The sequence below is a fragment of the Bombus pyrosoma genome, linkage group LG6 (genome assembly GCF_014825855.1).
Source record: "Bombus pyrosoma isolate SC7728 linkage group LG6, ASM1482585v1, whole genome shotgun sequence".
Classification (NCBI taxonomy): Eukaryota; Metazoa; Arthropoda; class Insecta; order Hymenoptera; family Apidae; genus Bombus; species Bombus pyrosoma.
In genome coordinates, this window is record NC_057775.1 from 14,677,421 (window position 1) to 14,699,446 (window position 22,026).

Sequence of the window (22,026 nt, forward strand, 5' to 3'; positions counted from 1 at the left end):
TCCCTGTTTTGTCGCGTGCATATTTACATCGTTTTTGTGTCACCTCGATTGGTACGGTAACACTCTTTCAACGCGTTATCGGCTCAAAATGCTTCGCAAATACATTTTTCTTCTATTTGTATTTAGTTTTCATATTCGACCGATGTGTAACATGTGCGAAACGCAAACTGCGTTGTTTTCTTCTGAAAATAAATAGAAACATTCTATCAACTTATAAAAGTTAATAAATTATTTTCATTGAAATTTTGTACAATTTTTTCTTGAATAATACATATTTTCATATATTACCGTGAGATAATAGAAAGTTATTTGGATTCTACAACAGGTGAAAATCTGGCATTTCGTTTATATACCGTAAAAGCTTTTATGTAAAATATAACGAAACGTATTCGAGCTTTTATTGTCTTACGCGATACTTACCTTCGATATTATCCTTATGTCGATACAGACACCTTGAATGCGTAATAGGAAACGATCTTAACATACTCGAATCTTAGTCATACATCTCCCGTTTAACGTCACAAAGATTTCATACATTTTAATCTTGAAAATCGATCAATTATCATAAATGAATTGGCCATCAGTAAAATATGAAACACGTTATCCTTGAATCTCGCTTATCCGATCTTCTAATTAAAATCTCCTTTTCCTTGAATATAAACATGAATATCAATATGGATTAAATACTATCATTACACACTATCTAGCGTGTATCTCTAACTGAAAAAGGAAACGTGTCATAAACACACCAACTCGATCGTGTTTATTCGTTACACTCAAACGCATAATATCCTGAAGCATCTACAAGTTGCACATTTATGCCCATAATAACGTTTATGTATCCCTCTTTTCTAGATTTATGTAATCAGTCCATTTGCTTCGTATCTTTTTTCCGACCAGACGGCCATAAATAACGCGTCTTGTCCCTCTTATTTTCATCCTCATCTTCGACATAAATCGACGATGGACACAGATTTTCCACCTGCTATAAAACTCGTTCTTCCCTGCGGTGCAGCGTCCAAGCGACACAAAATAGAAGCCACTAAGGACACGTACGATTCTGTGCCACCTAAGGATCCATATTATTCAGACAAGAATCGAAAAAAGGACAAAAAAACGAGGATTCATCTTATCTGTCGTTTACCACCCATCGCGAGACTGGAACCTTCGTTCCTTCCCTCCACGTTATCCCAACTAGTCCACTTAGTGATCAGTGTGTGCGTGAACGATCGTTTATTATCGTTTTATGTATGCAGGATGTTGTATGCAGTAGTGCCTTGTTAACTGACCACAAGTTGGAAATGAATTTCGTTAATTGATACAAGGCTTAAGACATGCAACACTTAAAAGCAAGAATTCTATGTCGACGTGCAAGACGATAAAGATATTGTGAGTGGTATTAGATTTAATCTAAGATACTACGGAGATTATGAAGCCAGAATTGTATGTGCAGAGTTGAATGTTAGAACTTGGGACAAGCGAAATGAAAGAAATAGAAAATTAAGGAAATTATGAAAATGAAGAAAAGTAAATCTTTCAGCAAGTCGTTATCAGACAGAAAACTTAAAGCAAGAAATTACTAATTGCTCAATCACTTAACAGATAAGAATTTCTTTCCTTCAGCATTTCATACTAATACCGTTGTATTGATACATATGCTCATTTTCCAATGAAATATTTTCTTATCAGCTCTTTTATTTTCATGGTATTAAATCTTTTTTAGTCATTTGAAAGTATATTATGTACTATCAAATGATATCAAACTTTATATACTTGAACGCTGTACAAATACTTTCTGTGTTTAAAAATGGCCGTATTTTCTACTATGACTAGTTAAGAAATATGTATAATTTTATGCAGCAAGTATAACATCCTCATCTTAATAAATACTGTACTTTTAGAATTAATTCTTATTTTAAAATTGACGATTTACTTTTTTAACAAATACAATGCTCTGCTATACAAAGTCCCTTCTGAGAGATGGCAGGGATAGCTATGGTCAGCTGGCAAGGCAGAATTCCGGCCAGTTAGCAAGGCACTTACTATACACAGGCGCGCGCGCGCATTCACCGGTGATCGTTCGCTCACAGCGAGTAGATAGGAAATAGCGGCCGCAGTCGCGAAGGCTCGCTGCTCACGGTGAGATCGTGGTACGTCGGGATCGTCAACGGAGAACGGTGTCGATCGTGATCGATCGATCGATCGTTGTCGGTGGTGAACGCGGCGATTCCCAACGTGACAAGAAGAACGAACGGAAAGACACGCCACACGTGAGAATACATCGTTCAGGATCAGAACACGAAAAAGACAGATAGATAGATAGATAGATAGAGAGAAAGAGAGAGCGAGAGAGAGTGAGAGTGAGAGAGAGAGAGAGTCTGGTGATCTCGTTTTTTATCGATTGTCCTCAAAGATTCGCAACATCGATCGATGGTCGCATTCACAACGACCGATTCAACGCGCGGGAAATAAAAGACCGCGTAAACTGCCGGTACGATTCTGCGCAATGACGACGTCTTACCGCGCACAAACTATTAAATATTTCTAACAAATTGCATGTATGAATTTGAAGAAAGTAAGTGGTAATTGGTTTGAATTTAACTGGAGACTGAGTAACATTGAGTGATCAAGTTTGATCGTTGATGTAATATATTATCAAAGTAAGGTTAAGCGGATGTTTGTCATTTGGTACGAAATAGAATAACTCAAAGTGCACGAGGAGTGTATCTGAAAGAACCACAGTGGTGATTTAGTAGTGAGAAACGACGAGTCTCGTTGAAAGAAATGCTGATACGTTCTGTTGGTGGATCTATATAGTTGCGGCAAGATTGGAAGAGTAACTGCAAACAAAGAGAGATGGAGAATCCTTAAGACATCCAGGTGAGCCTATCAATTGCTCTTTTTTAAGTCTATGCAGGTGTTGCAGTTTTATCGATTTGACGTCAATATTTTGTAAGGGGAGACTTGACTGCTCGGTCGAAGTAATCGAAGTAAGTCGATGCGCGATAATATCGACGGATAATGTCGGGACCAGGATCTTTTCTTGCATAATAATTTATCAATTACGATACATAATATGTATTAGTAGATTGACAGGTTAGAAATTATTGTAGACATCTCTTTACAATCTGATCATTTTTCATCAAATAGAGTAATGAATTTATAAATTGCCAATTTGAATTGCGAAATTTCATTTGCGTTACTACCAAACGATGTTAATGTCATGCAAGGATACTTATTAATAGTTGTAATTTGGAACGTGGCTTCTTTCGTTAATAATGTTAGTAGAATTGTGCAAGATAACCCTGATCATTATATAGAATATAGAATAATATCGTTCATGGAAATGTTTTTTTTATGAGGTTGATTATTTCTTAACAGGTAGGTGGGAAATTTAATTAAAGCTTCTTTGCTTTATGAGAGTTCGTTGTTATCTTCACATGAATAGTTTGGTCATCGGATACCAAGTCGCCTCTGCGGCGCCATGAATGAGAATTTGAGGGTTTCGTGTCTTTTTATTTCATACTCATGTCCTGATCCATCTTTCGTGCACCTTGTTGCTTTTAGCATCAGGGTAAGGTCGGCTCTTGAAACGTATCCAATGTTCGGTCGTTTTCATGAAAATTCAATTGAGCACGAGTATCTTATTCAAATAAGGAAATGAAAGAAAGAAAGGGGACGAAGAAAAATATTCTGTATATGTAATATTGAATATGCTCAGTCGTGAGAATCAATGGTTGAAAAAACACGTGCTGCTTACAATGCATGTTTTCAAACTCACTATGTATACAAAACGATATTTTATTTTGTTAGGTATTCTGACGTATAGTTTTGAGAATGATCAAGATAAACAAAATTTATGATATCATTCCGTATACCTTATGTAAAGTAAATCTGAATAGTTGAATGATGTTCTAAAGTTTTGATAGCATTTTCATATAATTATGTTTGTGATTTGCATAGATATATTAACGATCTTTCTAGAAATCTTTTATATGTTTTTTTATTGATTTCATCGATCTATTATTGATGGAACAATTTATGTTAATGAGGATATGATTTCTATTTAACGAAACAAAAACCTCACTATATATTTACATATACATACATGTATAATTTAATTATTAGTGTAACTAAATTACGACACAAGCCAAAGATAATTATTAACATTGCTTACGCATCAAATACAATTACTTACACATATGCCAACCAAAACTTTAGAATCAGTAAAGTATATAGTCCTCTATAATCAAATGTATCACTGTTCTCCTGCCAACTTTTGTATTAATTCGTCAATTGCATCAAGTGCCAACTACTCTTATAAACCTGCTGTCCTTCAATTAATTTAACTCTAGAAAATTATTTCAACTAACCTAAAGTTATCAAGTTTCGCCCAAAAAAGATCCCAATATCCCTTGCAAACTGTAGCTAAAAATTTTCTAGTTATTAACTATCTACAAGTATAGACATTACACGTTATAAATACAATAACATAACATTAACCTATATTCCGACTCGCACGTACGTCTATAATGATAAAAAAATCACTTTCAACGAACACCAAACGATTTCTTCATACGTCTCGAACTCATGGAACCGATCTGTCAGCCACTTGGTAAAGTAGGTCTCCATTCAGGAAGTGAACTTACCGTCGAAATGAAGGTGCACATGTATACACGAGCTGCACGTGAGTCTACTGTTCGAACATTGCGTATCGACTTACCTAACGCGTTATTTAACCTCTCGCTACGCTAAACGTTGGATTACATTCCGCGGGACCATCGGATTGCATTCCGAAATTCAATCCGAATTGTTTGCGATGACCGATGCTCGAATGGGGAACCAATAGCCGTGGAATCGATGGTAAAAAGCTCGTCTATTAGGTTCGTTTTGATGCACCGTTAGCATTGACTAAAACCGTTAATTTGCGATGCGCGCGAACCTTGTCGTATTTAAAATAATAGCAGTAGCCTCGCTACGTTTCTTGGTTCACTTTCGCTTTTCTCACTCGATCGTGTCGTCCTGCTAATGAAAAATTCCTTAAATTTGAAGAATGTGCGAGATAACCGTTACCGATACTCGTGAATCTCTGCACAATTTTATGTTCAAATTTTTCTTGAAATATCGTAAGACTTTTGATTGTCGAAACAAGAATGAAATTCAGATAAGTGCAAAAAGGGCTAATTCACAACAACAATATAAGAAGGTGAGAACGTGATAGTCGATTAGGGTTGGATGTTTCAATAATCGTTTCGTTATTACGTAGTACAGGGAAATTCTATTTATACAGAAATTTAATTTTTATTACTTTTGCAAATAAATATAAATTATGTTATAGTATTTGAACGTTCTATGTGTATGTGTATGGCAGAAAAAGCCTAAAGCTTAGTATAGAGAATTGTTTATTAATCTTACAATTTCTTCTTTTCATTTGTATTTTTACATCTTCCAATTCAATCACTTTCTGTTTTATCTGCAATAATTAGAAAATTCTGAAAATTATTTTGTGTTTAATAGAGACAGTACGTTTTGATTGCAGTCATTTGTGAAATTGTATACTATTATTCGAAAGAATGAGCCTCCAAATATCTAGGAATAATTAACTACTAAGCTGAAGACCTCAGAGCCCACTGAAAGTTGTATTGCGACAACATAGCCTTGGACTCGTTGTACTTAGGGGATTAACGGACTCATTCTCTAGCTGATTTCTATGTCTTCGTGCAATTGTAAAAGAATTTCGACGTTATGAATGACAACATTTAATCGCTAGAGATTTTTCTTTATAACGTAATATATTACGCTACGTATATCAATCAATTAATAAAAATTATTAAATTATTTAAATATAATGCTCATATGTATGATTTTTGTCGAATAATGTTTCGTACAGTAAGAACTCTCTCGTAGAATAGTGATTGCTAGAGTAATCATATCTGACAAGAATAATGTCTGGAAAGTTTGCAAGTAAGTCATTAATAATTTCGATTGCTTTCGATTTTCAAATAACAGTGGGGTACTTCGAACTCCGCTTGAGCACATGTGTTTAACACGTGCAAAAACAAGGCTTTTGATTTGAGCAGTAATATACAGATGTCTGGATTTACATGGAAGTTGCAAGGTAGATTAATAGCTCAACAGACTGTGCGAGTAAAATAGATCTTATGAAGAAAGGACAGGATGGGGATAAGCATTCCTTGGATGAAATTGAGCTTGAAATATAGTGAAAAACGAGTGGAAATAAATCTTATGGCTTATAGACAAATCTTTCACTAATTCGCTCACAAAATATATGATAATTTTAACATTGAAGGTTCAAAGATTTTTACATTTATCAGATAACACATTTAACAGATTTTTACATTTATAATAATTTAAGTTGAATTTTTTGTAATGTCTCATTCAGTATCGAAAGTTGCTCGATATGCCAAAGAATTTTGGAATAAAGGTCAAAATTTACGAAATCGTACAAGGATATCTCTGCTGTTATTCGATAGGTGAATCGGATATGTTGGCCAAGGTAAATGTCTGTAAATCTTTAACTTCTAACTGAAATAATATTCCAAAGACGTATTATCTCTGTTATCGGATTTATAAATTAAGTAATTTATAAATTTAAAGGTACGGTGTCTCCAGGTCATTGATAATGATATAAGTAAAATGATAGAATAAAATTCTAAATATAATATCTATCTATGCACATTAAAATGAAAACAACTTCCCATTCCACGCTGAGAACTAAAATTCACGCGACAATTACGCAAATTCCTAACGCATCGAGCCAGAAGCAGTTGATTTCGTAATCAATTATCACGATGAACTTTCATTGCCTTTATTATACTTTCTCCGTGGCAGTACAGCTCGATTAGGGGGGGCACGCGCGTCATAATAGAAATTATTCCCTGTGTAAGTTGCTTAATAGACAGGATACGTTTACGGCGAGGCAACGATTTCGTTGACGGTGCTCGTTCGTGTATAAAACAGTATCTGCTGTTCGTACGCATGAGTGTCGTGATAGATACTTGTAGAAGAAAAATTAAACTAGAACAATGAATCAGGAGTCCGCGAAATCGTGTCAACGCGAATTAGTTACGCGAAATTGGCGGATGTGAATCTTCTCTCTTGCTAATTGCATTTTTTCGGAAGCTTCGCTCGCTAAATCGCATTAACCACTGTTCCAGCGATTGTGCAAAGATATTATGTTGTGTAGAGATGATGGTACTGTCGGTGAATAGTAGTGGTGGTACATGTGACTAGCGCTACTAAATCTGTCACCCGATTCGATATTGAAATAATGATCCACTTATTTGTAAATAAAAATGCCATAAGACAAGAACGAAAGGAAATTCTGGTGTAACTCAAACTCTGCGATCGTTACTTGTTCAATATTGGCTGCTTGTCAATAGAGGAAGATTAATTAAGAAGGATATGGAAATATTAATTATTATAGATTATAGATTCTAAAAATAAAGGAGAGAGATAAGGAGAACATAAAAGAACAATTTTCTAAAGTATACGATTTCAAGCTAATAGCAATATTTCACCATATGAGATTATATATACTTTATTATCAATTTAAAAGATTTGTACATTACAAGAGATAAAAATTATTGTCATTAACCAAGAATAGAACACGAATCCTGTTAGTGTTGATTTATACTTTTAGAATATTTTCGCTAGCTTATAAATTAAATTAAAATATGTGTATAGGTTTCAAGCATTTCTACCAATTTAACGCATTGCATAAATCAACCTGCAATCACTCTAAATCTCTAGCATTTGCGTCACGTGTGCAAATAATAACACGTGTCTACCAAGAAAACCATAACGAAATTGAAAAGAATCGTGCAACTGTTCAACCTTATTTTAATTCTCTCCTAAAACAAAGTAACCTACAGTTTACTATGAATCAACCAGAGTATATAGTATACATGTATAACGAACCAACACTGACCGTCGAGCGTGAGTTCATTAGGATCGACGCGTTATCCCAATCGATTCGTAGATCCGGCGATATGGAACAGCCGCAGGTGCAACAGAAACTATCAAAGAAAGAACGAGCTGCAAGGCTATAGAAAACTCGGACCACACGGCGTTCTCATTGCATTTATCACTGGCATCGCGACGCACTTTCACGCACATTCGTGTACCATACACTACCACATTGTTGCTATTGTACAGTACAATACTCTGTGATACTCCTTATCGTCTATCAAACAGACATTTTTTTGTTTCGACGAACGAATAACAAGATACTCGATGTTACTTTAAGTCTCTCGTTCCTTTTTCCCTTATATTATACTTTGCTGTTACATATTATTTTCAGTATTATCTGTTGTTACTTATTCTACTAATAAAAAGTGTTTAGTTGAAGAATTATTGCTAATTTTCCCGAAGAATATTCGTCAGCTTGAAATGATTAATATTTTTTGCGATGTTTTTATTTTTCCAACAGCAACAATTCTTTTAGGAACCGTGTCAAATAACTGTTAAATAAACTTTATTTACGATAAACTCCCTTTCTTCTCGCGTCCAAATCCCATTCCAAATCCCATTCCGAACCCACGTGCATGAAAATGCGCGCGATAAAAATCCAATACTTAATTTGGAATATTGCGTTAGAATACCTGTTCTACGACTAATTTCTATTTCTAAAAAAAAAGCATTTCTAAAAAGATTTACAAACTGGGAGAAGCTGCAAATAGCTGATATACCATGAAGAGAATATCTAAAGATTCGTTTAAGATTGCTATCGTAGACATTTGCATGGTAATGTATTCGTAGTATACACGCAAGTATCGATACATGCGGATGTGTAAGCTCGCGACAGATTAAGAGGGAAAGCGAGACAGAACGATTTATAACACGTGGTGCGATTGCGGGTGACCGTCCTTATACCAGTTACCCAGATTTTCAACCAGGAACAAGCGGTCTCGGAATAGTACCGGCGAGCACGACAGGATTTTGCAAGAAAAATACCAGGAGCTTGTACTTTCAAGTCGTGTTAGCCAGGTAAATCGACGACCTTATGCGCGTCATTGGCCGCGATCGATCGGTTCGTTCGTTATCCGTGAAATATTGATACGGTTATCTGTATCAACATATCGTGAAACCGTATAAATAGAAACTGATTGGATCGCATCAATAAAATCGATTGTTACGTTGTTGTATAGAATAATTGATGAGGCAACAGCGCGATTTAACAAGATGAGTGAATGTTCGTTAGGGTGGTTTGATAATGTTCATACTTTTGTGGCGTTAATGGTTTGCACTGATTGGATGTTAATTGATACGAGGCGCTTGTATGAATTACAATAGCTATTGATTCATTAATACTAATTGCTGTGGATTCGACGTTAATTAGTTCTGATTGCTGACAACACGCGATAGACTATGATGTAAAGGAACGTGACAATTTGATACTGCGACTCGTAGATTGCAATCTTCGTACGAGAGTGATAGAATTTCGAAGAAAATTGTTGTTCTCCTTGTGATTTTTGTCAAATTAGAAAGGATTCTCATGGTTGGAGGAATTAGAAAATGTCGGAAGCATTATTTGATCCTGTTTTATGATCATTGTCATTTTTGCTCGTAAATTTGATCGATAAAAGAGTATCGTGTTTAAAGACTGTTATTTGCATATCTGAAATAACAATGTTTTCGAGTTATGTCATTTCCAAGGAAAAGAATTTAATCGATTGAATTATTGGAAATCTTTGCGCTGGAGAGAATGATTGCTAAATCGTTCACTCACTCATCCAAGTAATTAAAAAGAGTAAAAAGAGTTAACAAATCTTTTGTAATACAGCGTGGCTGTAAAATTAGAAAATGTTGCTCGAATGAATATTGGAACAAGATAAGAGACAATTTAGGTGAATAAAGTGTGGCAGATATTATTCATAAATAATCGTAAGACGTACAATATAAATTGTTTTGAAGAAATAAAGAGGAATTATGCGTGTGCAGGAATTTAATTGAGAATATTTTTCGCGGTTCGAGGATTTCCGCTCTGCTTCGTCAGCTGTTACGTGGTAACAAATCAAGTATAAACCGCGAAATTGTTGCTCAACGCTAAAATGACTCGAGGTTAATGTCTCAAAGCCATTCACACCACTCGCAGAGCTCAAGAAAGCATTGTAATCATTATTTCCTCCGCGCTCGACGATTATCCAGTATTCTCTAGTGAAGCAACAATGCAACGCGTATCTTTTAGCAAACTCGTTAGACTCGTTGAATGTGCCAACCGCGAATTACATTCACGTTGTTCTCCAAAATTATCTCCTCTCTTTCCCACCATTTTCCTCTGTTTTTATTTTCTGCCTTTTATCCTTTTACATTCGAAGTTCATTAAGAAGAGTGTAGCTGTAATTCATTTAAAGAATGGTTTGATCGAACCAACCTTCTAATATCTTAAAACAATTCTTTGCTTTTTTACAATCGTGTCTGTGATAATACGTTTCTATAATATATAACGCAACATTTGTTCTCATTTACCTGTTTTCGCAATCATGATAATATATACCCGTACAATATACATAATACATACATATAAGAAAAACATTGCAACAAGTCTTGTGAAAATTAGCTGCAACCTCTGTTATTGAATCGAAGGTATAAATATGCTCTCCTTTCAATCGCTTTAAAAAGCTATCAATCGATATTAGTGTTACGTGGACTTGCTCCTGTAATAATTCTCCGACAGAATTCAATATCATAAAATAATAGGTAGTTACATATTTCAATTTTTCAATTTCTCCAATTTTCAAACCTCTCAATTTTCAAGCTCTGAAATTTTCAAATTCTCAATTTTCCCAATTTCGTTTCGTCTTGCGTTTGCTTACTTTTATTCGTTACTTTACTTATGATCGTCAAAGGATTAATCAAATGCTGAACATAAGATTACCAAAACCATTCAAACACCAATAATCGATATCGTCTGGATTGCATCAGCAGGATCGCAACGAACCTTAATAATCTTCGCGTTTACACAATGTTCCTTGAACAACGCTGAAGTAACCGCTTGGAAGACTAACGGCCGTCTGCAAGACCGTACGAAAGCGGTTTCCTCCGAAACGTTGGGCTCTGAAAGTCTGTATTCAGCCGTTGCAAAATCGCTCGTGTATTCCCGATGGAAACGTGACCACTGACGCGATTGGCTTCTCATGCGGCACTAGATCTTCGCTTCTTCCAGCGCTGATCCTTTGGAAGAGATCCATGACGCAAGATGATCGCAAGCGTCGTCATGCAAATGTCACGGGATGTGTTGTGAGTGGACAGAAGAGAATTGCACGTGCAACCTCGCACGAACAATTTTCTTCTTTTTATCCTTTTTCCGAATAATAACAATGATCTAACACAATGACATCGTAGAATAGCCGTAAACGGTCGAAATTACACGAAAGACTGTAAAGGAAATTGACGACGCGGAGATGCACGTTAAAAGTTGTCCCAAGGTCGACGAGAACTACCTTTTTTATTGAAATATTTTAACAGGTATAAATAGCGATGTCTCATTTTGCTATTCAAATTCTTACTTACTATTGCGTTTGGCCTTTTTTATCTTTTTTTTTCACTCGTGAAAAATGTCGACGATTTCTGCTTTTTTGTTTTTGTAGGAAGATTGGCAAATCGAGATGTCTATTTTAATATTTAAATTTTTCGAATTTATTACTTTAAAAATATTAACCTTTTCTTAATCTCACTAATTTTGATACATACTAAGCTGCTTTCTGAATTCTTCTCTTATTTACTCTTGTGAAAAATAGCAAAGAAATTTCGTTGATCTTTCCTAAGCAATCGCGTTAATACAATATGAACTAAGGGTCTGCAGATGGAGGAGGAGATTGCTTTTTCTTCGTTGGGAGATTCGGAACGGTGGAGTATGCTAGAGTGTATGGATGCATGCAAGTATTCGCGGGAACGAGGTGCTCTTATACTCCACGGTTCTAAAGATACGCTTAAAATGTCTCCGTAAATGCCAGGTTGGTTCCCGAAGATGTAAAAGGTATACGAATATTCTTCTTTCACCTGTCGTTCAGTAATGACAATGCAAAGAATAATAAGCAAGACTACACCGTCAACCTGCAAAAATCTCGTCTCGCTTCGACTTTCGAGATAAGAGCGAGGAAGATGATTTATAAATCAAGCACACAGTTGAAGACGTAGAAAACACGTCAAAAAGTACCAATATACAAATAAAATATAAAATTTGTTAAAACTGGCGTTTCAAAGAATACATACAACGATTATGAGAAGCCACGTCCTTGTATTTGTTATAGCATCTACGTAGTAATTAATCAAATACGAATATATTAAATCTCCTGCTATTTCATAGTATACTTTCATATGATTGTAAAAACTTGATACTATGAAAATGAAATTTCAATGATGAAAAATTTTCTTCGTTGAAAAATAGGTGTTTATGGCGATAGTTTCCGCAGCCGGTGTAATTGCAGTAAAGTACGAGGAAATTTCGTCGCATATCCGAAATCTGGAGCTGTTTAACAATGGCGATATGCGGTTCGATGGTAGAACGAGGAATATCGCGTAAAGTCGCTGACGGATATCATGGATACCATGGACTCGTTATCAATCAGTTGTATAAACGGTGGCATGTTCAATATTGACGTATGTGTAATTCCTGCGAGCGTGGCGCGTCGTAAACACAAATTGTTAGGATGCTAGCTAATGGATCATGGCTCGTTGGCGACGGATGACACCGGATTCACAGTATTGATTGTCGTGGTACGACAACATGTAGGTGCAAAGTCGTTTAGCATGGAACATTTAACGAATAATTTAATTGTAAAATAATGATATTGCTGCAAAGTGTATGTTTGTTTATTCGAGGACATATCATTGATAAACGTACGTTTTATTACAGAGTGCTATGTGAAAGCGAGACTTGCGTATACGAATGAAAACAGATCGGAAAAACAGAAATATTCGTGCCGCTGAAAATATCATAGAACGTTCGAAAAAGATGTTTTCAATCGCGTTCTTTTTAAATTTGCCTTTAAATAGACCGATCGTGCTCTAGAATTTCTCGATTAAATTTCGATAGATATAGAATCATAGTTACAGCATAGATATAGATATAGATTGTTTGAAATTTTAGAAAAGAAGTTGCAAGAAAAATGTGGAATACGAATGAAGCAAGGTTTTCGAAATAACTCACGTTTCATAAAATTTCTTACTTCTATTCATAAAAGAATTAACAAAGCTTTGAAAATCTTTGGAACGCCGTGTAAATATAATCGATTTGATCGCACATTAATATTTAATGTTCGTTAAGGATTCCAATCGACGTGTGTCTAATAGGAATTTTCGAAACGTCTACGAACGAGGTTACGAAGGTTCAGATGCAAGTGTCGCAAGTCACAAACATGAGTAATTTAATAAGTGAACTGCTCCAGTTATCATTATAATAGCGAGCGATTAACGTGGTCGTGTTGCCGAGCTCGAAACACAGGCCGCTGTTTGTAGACTGATTTCCTGGCTGTAAAATATCTATAATTTATCTTATCGCCAGATAAAAGGAACATTTGCTTTTCGAGACCGCGTTTGTCTCGCAATTAATTTACATACATACTGTACGTCGTCGAGTGAATGACCTCGACCGCGTTATCCACCAAATTCTCTTATTCGGCTCCCAATTGAAAATGTTGCGTAAATATCGAGGTCTTATTAATGTTGAACGAATTAATAATAGAATGTTTGATTAGTACATTTGTTATTTAACGTATCGAGGTTGGATAAAAAGTAGAGAGTGGAAACGATGTCACGATATCTACAATTAACATACTTCGTGGATCACCGATGACCCATGGTTATCGGTTGCGAAACTTTCGTTAGATAACGACAAATATTTTCTTGCCGGCTGTTCGATTACTATAGTTTAATGCAATTAGATTTTTTTATACTTGACACGCACACTTTGATACCGAAAAGTAAGCAATTCAGGTTATTTTGTTCGGAGATAACGCGAACATAAATTTTAGGTGAATACTAAGATTCTAATATAAGTTTTCCCTATCTGTATCTTTCAAAGAAGCGGAGATCTCAATTTTTTCCATGTAAAGGATATTTAAAAAGTTATACAATAATAAAATTGGTCGAGCTATTAGCAATTATTATTATTAGCAATTTATGTCAAGGATAAGTTGTGCAATTTTTACGATTATTTAAGGTCGGAGGTCGTAATTCATTTACGAAGATATAATTTGCAGATATAATTATTATAGCAAGCAAATGTACGCTTTGTGATAAAAAGTACGAGTTGCTGACACAAAGTGCTGCACGCAAATGACTCCGTTTCGTACGTGTTTCCCCTTTACAGCGTCATATTTCACGTGGCTTCGTGCTGTGATTTTTCCTCGGTCTCTTTGCGTATGTTTTGTAATAAAAAGGGAAACGTCATATTCTATCAGCCTGGATTCGAGAAACCAATTTAAATGTTCCTATCACGTGATATTATGTACAAATGATAAACAAAGTAATTCATTGATTGGTTCTATTTCTAATGTATTTTTCTATATTTCTTCCTTAGTTCGATATTTGTTACTGCGATTATTTAACGTGTTGTCAATTTATTCTTAATAATATATCAAAATAAATATTCCAATATTTAATTCTTTATTTTTAGAAAAGTAGGAAGTAGAAATTTCCTTCCGTATTAACGTAAGAAACTAGTTTCAAGTATATACTTAAATTTAGAAGTTGTCAGTTGACAATAAAACAATAAATCCGAGCAACACAGAAGTAATATTATACGTTGCAGATTTTGCGACATGTTATCGGAAATTTTAGTCAACGATGCTTCTTGAGCTCATTCGTCAGAGATCATAGAGCTTAAGCGATTAAAAGGATGACGTGTATCGCATATACAATTATATATCATTAAATATGCATATTATTATGCATTGGAAATCGTATGCGCATATAACCTTTAACTTCCTTTCTTTCTGTTTCACATTTAACATTTCTATTTCACATAACAACAACTAATATTAAAACATGCAACCATAATAATTTTAATGAACTTGAATTCTCAACAAGCCTTTTCTTCTTTGATTTAACATCTCAAACGCTTCTGTCTCTATTTAATGGACCAACGACTCTCAGTTCCTTGCAAGTTCCATTTATGCAAAACTTGTAAGCGAAAATAATAGGCAAAAATAAGCAGAACATCGAATGTTTAATATTTATTATGATGTTCAGTGAATTGAAACGAATGTTTTCAAGTTTACTATAAAATTGATCGTACAATGGTTTAACAGAACTCAGTATCTCCATAAAATTATACTATCTTGAATAAAAATTCTACGAAACTGTATAATATGCCTTGACTTCAAGGAAAAGATACAAATAAAATTAATACGTTTACCGTCATACTATCAGCGCAAAGAGATATTACATTTCTTCGTATTCGTAAAAACATAAAATCGCATAAACACACACACACACAGTTTATTTATAATATACCTATACTTATTACATAACCATGATATAACAATATACGATCAACCTTCTGACTCTAATAAAAAAAACTGGAATGATGGAAAGATAAATTCAAGCGAAGAATTAGGGACGACACCACAGGATCGTTGGTTCGATGGAATTAGTGCAACAAGTGTGCAGTGGCAACAAGTGTGGCGGTGATTGGAACGGCAACGTTGGCGGCTCGCGTTATCTTTGGCTGTCTTGCAACAAGTATTCAGTCAGTGACCCATAACAATTAGTTTCATGGTGGAAGGGATAGTCTCTACGATATAGAGGGGAATGTCGATTAACGGAAGTGGAATAAACTTGGGTGATCCGGTAGGGTAAGTTCAGCTGGACTTCTTGACCCTCGTATAATTCGCACATCAACGATGGACATCGAGCCTCTCGCTTTGATTACGTTTGTATTTAAGAAGTTTATTGGAGAAAGAGATCTCCTTTTCTCATTTCAATAGATCTCGACTTTTTTCAACAAAATATTTATCATATTATACAATCGTTGCTGGTGTTATTATATCACGGAAGAATTGTATTCGATTAAAAACGTTTTCCAACATTGTTAATAGTTAACGATTGATATTAATTATTAAGAAAATAAGGTTCTGCGTGTTAGCGAGTAAATGTCGAATAAAAACGATCGAATGTAATACAGTAACATTGTAACACGAGAGAAACAAGGCAAAAGTGCAATCATATAAAGATTGAGTAGATATTGTAACATCCCAGGAACCATCAGCGTAACGACATAATAATAGAACGATATTATATTCAACAACATAATGATGCCAACATAACGATATACAAGAATGATACTGCAATATAACAGCATCTATATTAATAAACTCTACCAATGTAATGCAACGATCAGTAAAAAGTATCATTCTCATGTACAACACGATCGATACATGTAACGATACATTTAACTCGTACGCACAAATCCTACCAACGACACGACAAAATTGTATCCCAGGCACGGACGCAATTTATTGAATCATCCATCAAACGAATTACCCAGCCGTTGTCAGAGATGGAATACAAGTAAGATCCCTATGCACTTGTGCATTGAAATCATGAATTTGTAATACGACATTCGCAAAAGTTTTCACGCAGAGTTTGTACACGCGTGCATGAAAAAGATCGATCGAACGATCGACAAATAGAAGTAGATCGGTAACGGTGTATGTAAAAATGTATGCAGTTCTTTCATAGGTTTGTCACGTTGCACAATGGCTAATGAATGAAATTTAGTAGCTCAATAGTCTAGAAAGGATGATTTATTGGTTTATAGACTCCATAGATCTATTTTCCAATGAATTTAAGTGGCTCAACTGGCGATATAATTCTAAAATTATTAAAGGAGCTTCAAATTTATTTCATTAGATATTGCCGCTACGTTTTTACATTAAATATTGTTAGTTTTAGAAAATTATTACGTTTTTTGTTACTAACATTTATTATAAACTTATCGCGATTATTGTACATAAATATGGACTAAAATGATTAATTTTCTATTCTTATTTATTTTTAATATACTAAAATTTATTAGTAGAAAAATTTTTAATTATTTCAATTAGGTAATGGTACGAGCTACTTAATTTATTTTAATGCGCACCGTCTATGTATAGTAGCAGACAGAAATTTAAGACGACTATTTTGTGGATTGTCATATATATTACCGATACTAAATAATCAACAATTCGAAGTTATTCTTGCAATTAAATATATGCTCATACTCCATCTACGAACGGCCATGAGACTTCAAAAAGGTAAACGATACTTGAGAGGATAGGAAACGATTCGATGCTGTATTTGCTGCGGACATTAGTTTAAGACAAACATTCAAACACAGTGGTAAATTGATATTTAAAATGAAATCTCTGCTATAAATAATCTGAACGTTTGTGTAACAACCATTCAGAGTCTTCATGATTTTCGTTTCGAAGGATATGGTCTCAAAGGACTGTCCCGGAATAATTCAATACTCAGCCGTAAAAGTCAGAAACTGTGAATTGCTTTCGTCGAAGAACAACACTGTAGAGAACAAGTGCAACAGTATAACTGGACAGTACAAGATTTAAGAAAAGTATTATTTTCCGATGAATCGAAGTTCAACACTAGAACTACCGACAGTTAACACAAAGCTATTTCTACCAAAACCAATCAAAATTACTGGTCTTTAAAAAATACGTAATAATAGAATATTTTTATATTTATTGATTTATTACTTTCTTACAGAAGAAAGTCCATGTTATGCAGTACATTTTTGGTATTGTTAATCCATCTGGGACCATCATCCCTAAACGAGGGTTGACACATTTATAAAATTGTAGAACCAGTCATTTCGACTGGTGTGGTATTTCTACTGTTAACATCTAGCGATCTAGCGATCGATCCGGAATTTTCCTGATAACTGATATCGTCATTTTGAACGATACGCAGTAAAAATTTAAAAAACGCGTGGGAAATTGTACAAAACGAGGAATCTGGTTAATTGGGGTTTGATAAACAAATTGCAAGACCCTTTTACACTTTGACAAGTACCAGTCATTTTGACTGGTGTTGGTATAAGTATCCTTGATACAAAATTATTTTGAGTTTGAATGCATAAAAAACAAAATAAAATTCATTATATTATTCTTTTAGTTATCTTTGCGAAAATCATTATATCATTGTGGAAAAAAATATAACATGAAATAGGAATTTTAAAATAAAATTATAAAACCAGTCAATTTGACTGGTGTGGTAGTTCTAGTGTCAATAGCGTATAATAGTATTAAATGCGATAACGAACAATTGGTTATTTGATTATTTATTATGTACAACATTATGTACAATTGGTTATTTATTGATTGTTTATTATCTATAGTATAATGCGATAATCTACCAGGAAGGTAGTCGCTTAAATTCTTGACCGGTACTGTAGGTAAACGAGACCCTTTAACGAATGTCCCAATGCAGGTAGTTGAAAAGGACAGAGCCCTCAGATCTGCACGCAGAATAGACGATTAAACCTCGCAAGAATCGCCAATGGCGTGTCATATTAGCGTACATCGCATTTGCTAAATGATCACGTAACTAAATCAATGGCAAGTTTAAGTAATAATACGAGAAATTAAATTTTTAACGAATATCGAGTGCGATCGATCGATGATCAGGTAAATTCGATACACTTGAAATACACGTGCAGCCGGCACGCGTCGCTGAGTAATGGCGCGAACGCGTGCGCAATCATTTATGCATTTCAGGCGTATTAGTAACGTTAAGTGCGTTACCGTTAACCAATGGAACAGTCGCCGAGGAAGAAAATTGATCGCGACCAGGTTGGACGGGACCGCGGATTCTATTTACGAATTGCGTGTCTCCCTTTCTAAATCCGTCATACGATAGCAATGCTGGGAATGAAGGGAACACGTCATTTTCATCTGCACCCGTGTTACCGAGGGACGAGATTGATGTGTTCGCCGAAGTGAAAGACAAGGGGCATTGTTGTAAGATGGATCAAAGTATCTTTACAGAGAATGAAGGATTAGATGATATGGGTCGAAGTATGTCTCAGGTCTGATACATCGAATCTATACGTCGAATCTAGGCTAATGCGGTTACTTATTCAAATTTATATCTTTATTAATGTCATTAAAAATATAGAGTTTGGATGAAAAACTACTACTTGTGAAAGTTTTACCTGTTCGACGTTATAGAAAATGCTCTATTTTGCTTGTCGCGTGCATTTTGTGTACTTGTGTATCTTGAACATTTCTCATAAATATCATGCTTTATGGGAGATGCCATGATCTTTTGGTATATGCGTTCTATGTATTTCTACGTCATCGAATTTCAATATCGTAGAAAGTACATTTTTGATAGCAGTTACTGATTTGATAAAAAGCAGTAAGGAAAAAACTGGAAATTCCCTGTATGACTATGCGTTTTTACGAGTCTGGGAAGTGACAACCTTGAGTGTAAGGAATTCTTGGTACGCTGCTTGGAATTCGTGAGACATAACGGAGTTCTCATAATAGAGTTCTTGTAGGTTTGATATATTGTACAGGGTGGACCACACAGGGAAGAGTTATAACCTGATATAATTCCGAGAACTTTTGGTGATCCCATGAAATCTTCGATTATTCATGCTTTAACACTATGAGTCACATCGAAGTTAGTGTTCGAAGAATAGGAAGTCATTTGTATGAGATGCTGCGTGTTTGAAGTTATCTACCTCTGCGCGTTTGAAGTTTTCAGGGTTGTCTGTGCCAGAAACCACGAGTTCAATAACTTTGACTGCACGAATTTATGGCTATTTATAACAAATTTAATCATAAAGATTAGTCACAAGAATCTCGTCTACTATTTAGTTTCTTAGTGTTTTCATTATAATTTGCTTCTGAAGAAATATCGTAGATGATTATACTTTAATCTGACAACTAAGAATTAACGATTCTAACGAATGAATAATTTAATACCAACATGAAGCTACCGATAATAAGATAGAATAACATAGATAGACAGAGCAAAAAGGAGTTCTAAAAAAATTCAAATAATTTCTGAGTTACACGTTAGATCGATTTAACGTATAAAAAGAGGTGATCTGAAAAATGATTTCAAGTCGCGATAATTCACTTTCAGCTTTATCATTAATCGTCTTATTTCCCCAAAGTAGGGAAAAGTTTGACGATTCGGATTGAACCTGTGAGATGAAAACCAGTTTCAACGACGTGTTCTCGTTTCTTTCATTCAGACGTACCATTTTAGGAGTAGACATTGAGAACCTATATTGGACACGAAGCTGATAGACCAGCAAATAACAGTCACGTCGTTTAAAGTGCACGTGCATCGTGATTCACGAGCGCTATAATTGTGACAATCATTTATTATACTTCTCTCTTTCCCTTTCTCTAAACTCTTTGTCTTTTAGAGAACGCAAGTCGCGTCTATAAGCCTTGAGACGTGCATACGAATTGCGAATTCAGCTAACTAGCCTCGATTTAGCTAAATCGCGGGAATCGACTTGTTATGCTCGTAAATTAATGTACGGTGATGAAAGTGGGTGCGAGAAAGTCGATAATTATGCGGAGTGCCTAATTTACATGTTTGTAGAATCGCTAGGAAGGTAGGTTGTTGATTTATGTAGAACTTCTGCAAAATTTAGCAATTTCGTGTCTATCTTTATACTGAACTTAACGAGAAATTTTAGGAGAATTTATTTAAAAATCTTTTATGATTTTGGCGAACAGCCACATACAGCGGTATACGAATGAAAATTTCTCAGCAAACATAGATATCTAAACACAAGAATAACTATCTATCTTCTGAATCACATAGTGTATTACACTTGGCAAACTCTTCGCAGAAAATATCGCTTCTTTCCACGGTACAAAACACACTATTCTTCCTTCCATCATCCACACGATGATATCAATCTCGATTTCTATACACATTCCACAATCTCGACGTAGAGGAAGCGAAACCATTACAGCATAAACTCTCTGCAACCTAAGTAATTCTCCCATCGAATAACTTTTTATATCTGAACTGAACTAATATTACGCTATTGGTACTAATTAATATCGCAAGCACGATAGTGCTTCTGCATAAAATAAAGGTAGAGATCAAAGAAAGATCTTTGAAGTTGCATATCAAAAATACGTAACGATCGTATTATATAACACATAAGAGTCAAGGTAATCAAAGGTGGTTATCGACGTTGCTAAATTTTTAACAACGATTAAAATAAGATAGATTTCACGAACCGAAATATTTTCAACGATACGAATGATATGGATAATATTGTGAGAGAGAAAATGCACAAATACTACGTAATAATTTATGAAAATTAAATATCGTCGTGTAGTATAATTCAATCTATCGCGGTATAGGAAAAAGTGTATAAAATTTGTGTTAGACGGTGATCGGTGAAAAAGACATCTCACCCGAGAATAATTCGTCTGTGGCACCGCTTCCGGTGTCTAATTCATTGCGCAAAGACTCCTTTCGTGGTCCCAGCGACCACACGACCACGCTACTTAAGTAATTCCTCCCCATTTGCCTCTATGTCACGTAGATCTCTCGCTTCTTGTACCAACGACAACTGAATCGCAGCGCCCGCGAGCGCTCGATTGTTCTTTCAATCGTGATTTTTTTTCATGACGCGGCTGCTCATCGTGTTATTGAGGCGCGCGCGCGCGCACGGAAACGCATCGAATTTTGTAACGAAGGCTTCCTCTTCGACGATATTCCTCTTGGACTCTGTTGTATCCTCAAAGCATCGTTTCTTCGACAAGGAAAGGCGAAAGGTACGTGGTTCGAGCGAATCGAGCGATCGTCATTGCGGTTAGGTGCTTTTTCGAATCGATGACAGTCGACACGTTCGTCGTAGTTGCTGTGACGTAAACGTTAGGATTGATCTTTCAAAAAAGCTGCGATATCCTGGTTTCTTTTATTTTTACTTATTTTTATTTTTATTCTAAAAAATCGCTTTTCGAGAAGTGGTGTTTTAGAAAGCATCATAAATACACGTCGGAAGACCATATT

The 22,026-nt window shown here is 35.1% G+C and overlaps 1 protein-coding gene across 3 annotated transcripts in view; it reads left to right on the plus strand.

Annotated features, from left to right (window-relative positions):
• Positions 1 to 2,103: 2,103 nt before the first annotated feature.
• LOC122568474 (torso-like protein) overlaps positions 2,104 to 22,026 on the plus strand; it is a 33,042-nt gene continuing 13,119 nt past the window's right edge. Inside the window, exons 1-2 of one of the 3 annotated variants that reach the window (XM_043728228.1) lie at positions 2,111 to 2,270; positions 2,818 to 2,880. The gene's annotated coding sequence lies outside the window, so the exon portion shown is untranslated. Of the gene's footprint in view, positions 2,881 to 22,026 lie in introns of all 3 variants that reach the window. The other 2 variants (XM_043728227.1, XM_043728231.1) reach the window with 2 other exon arrangements.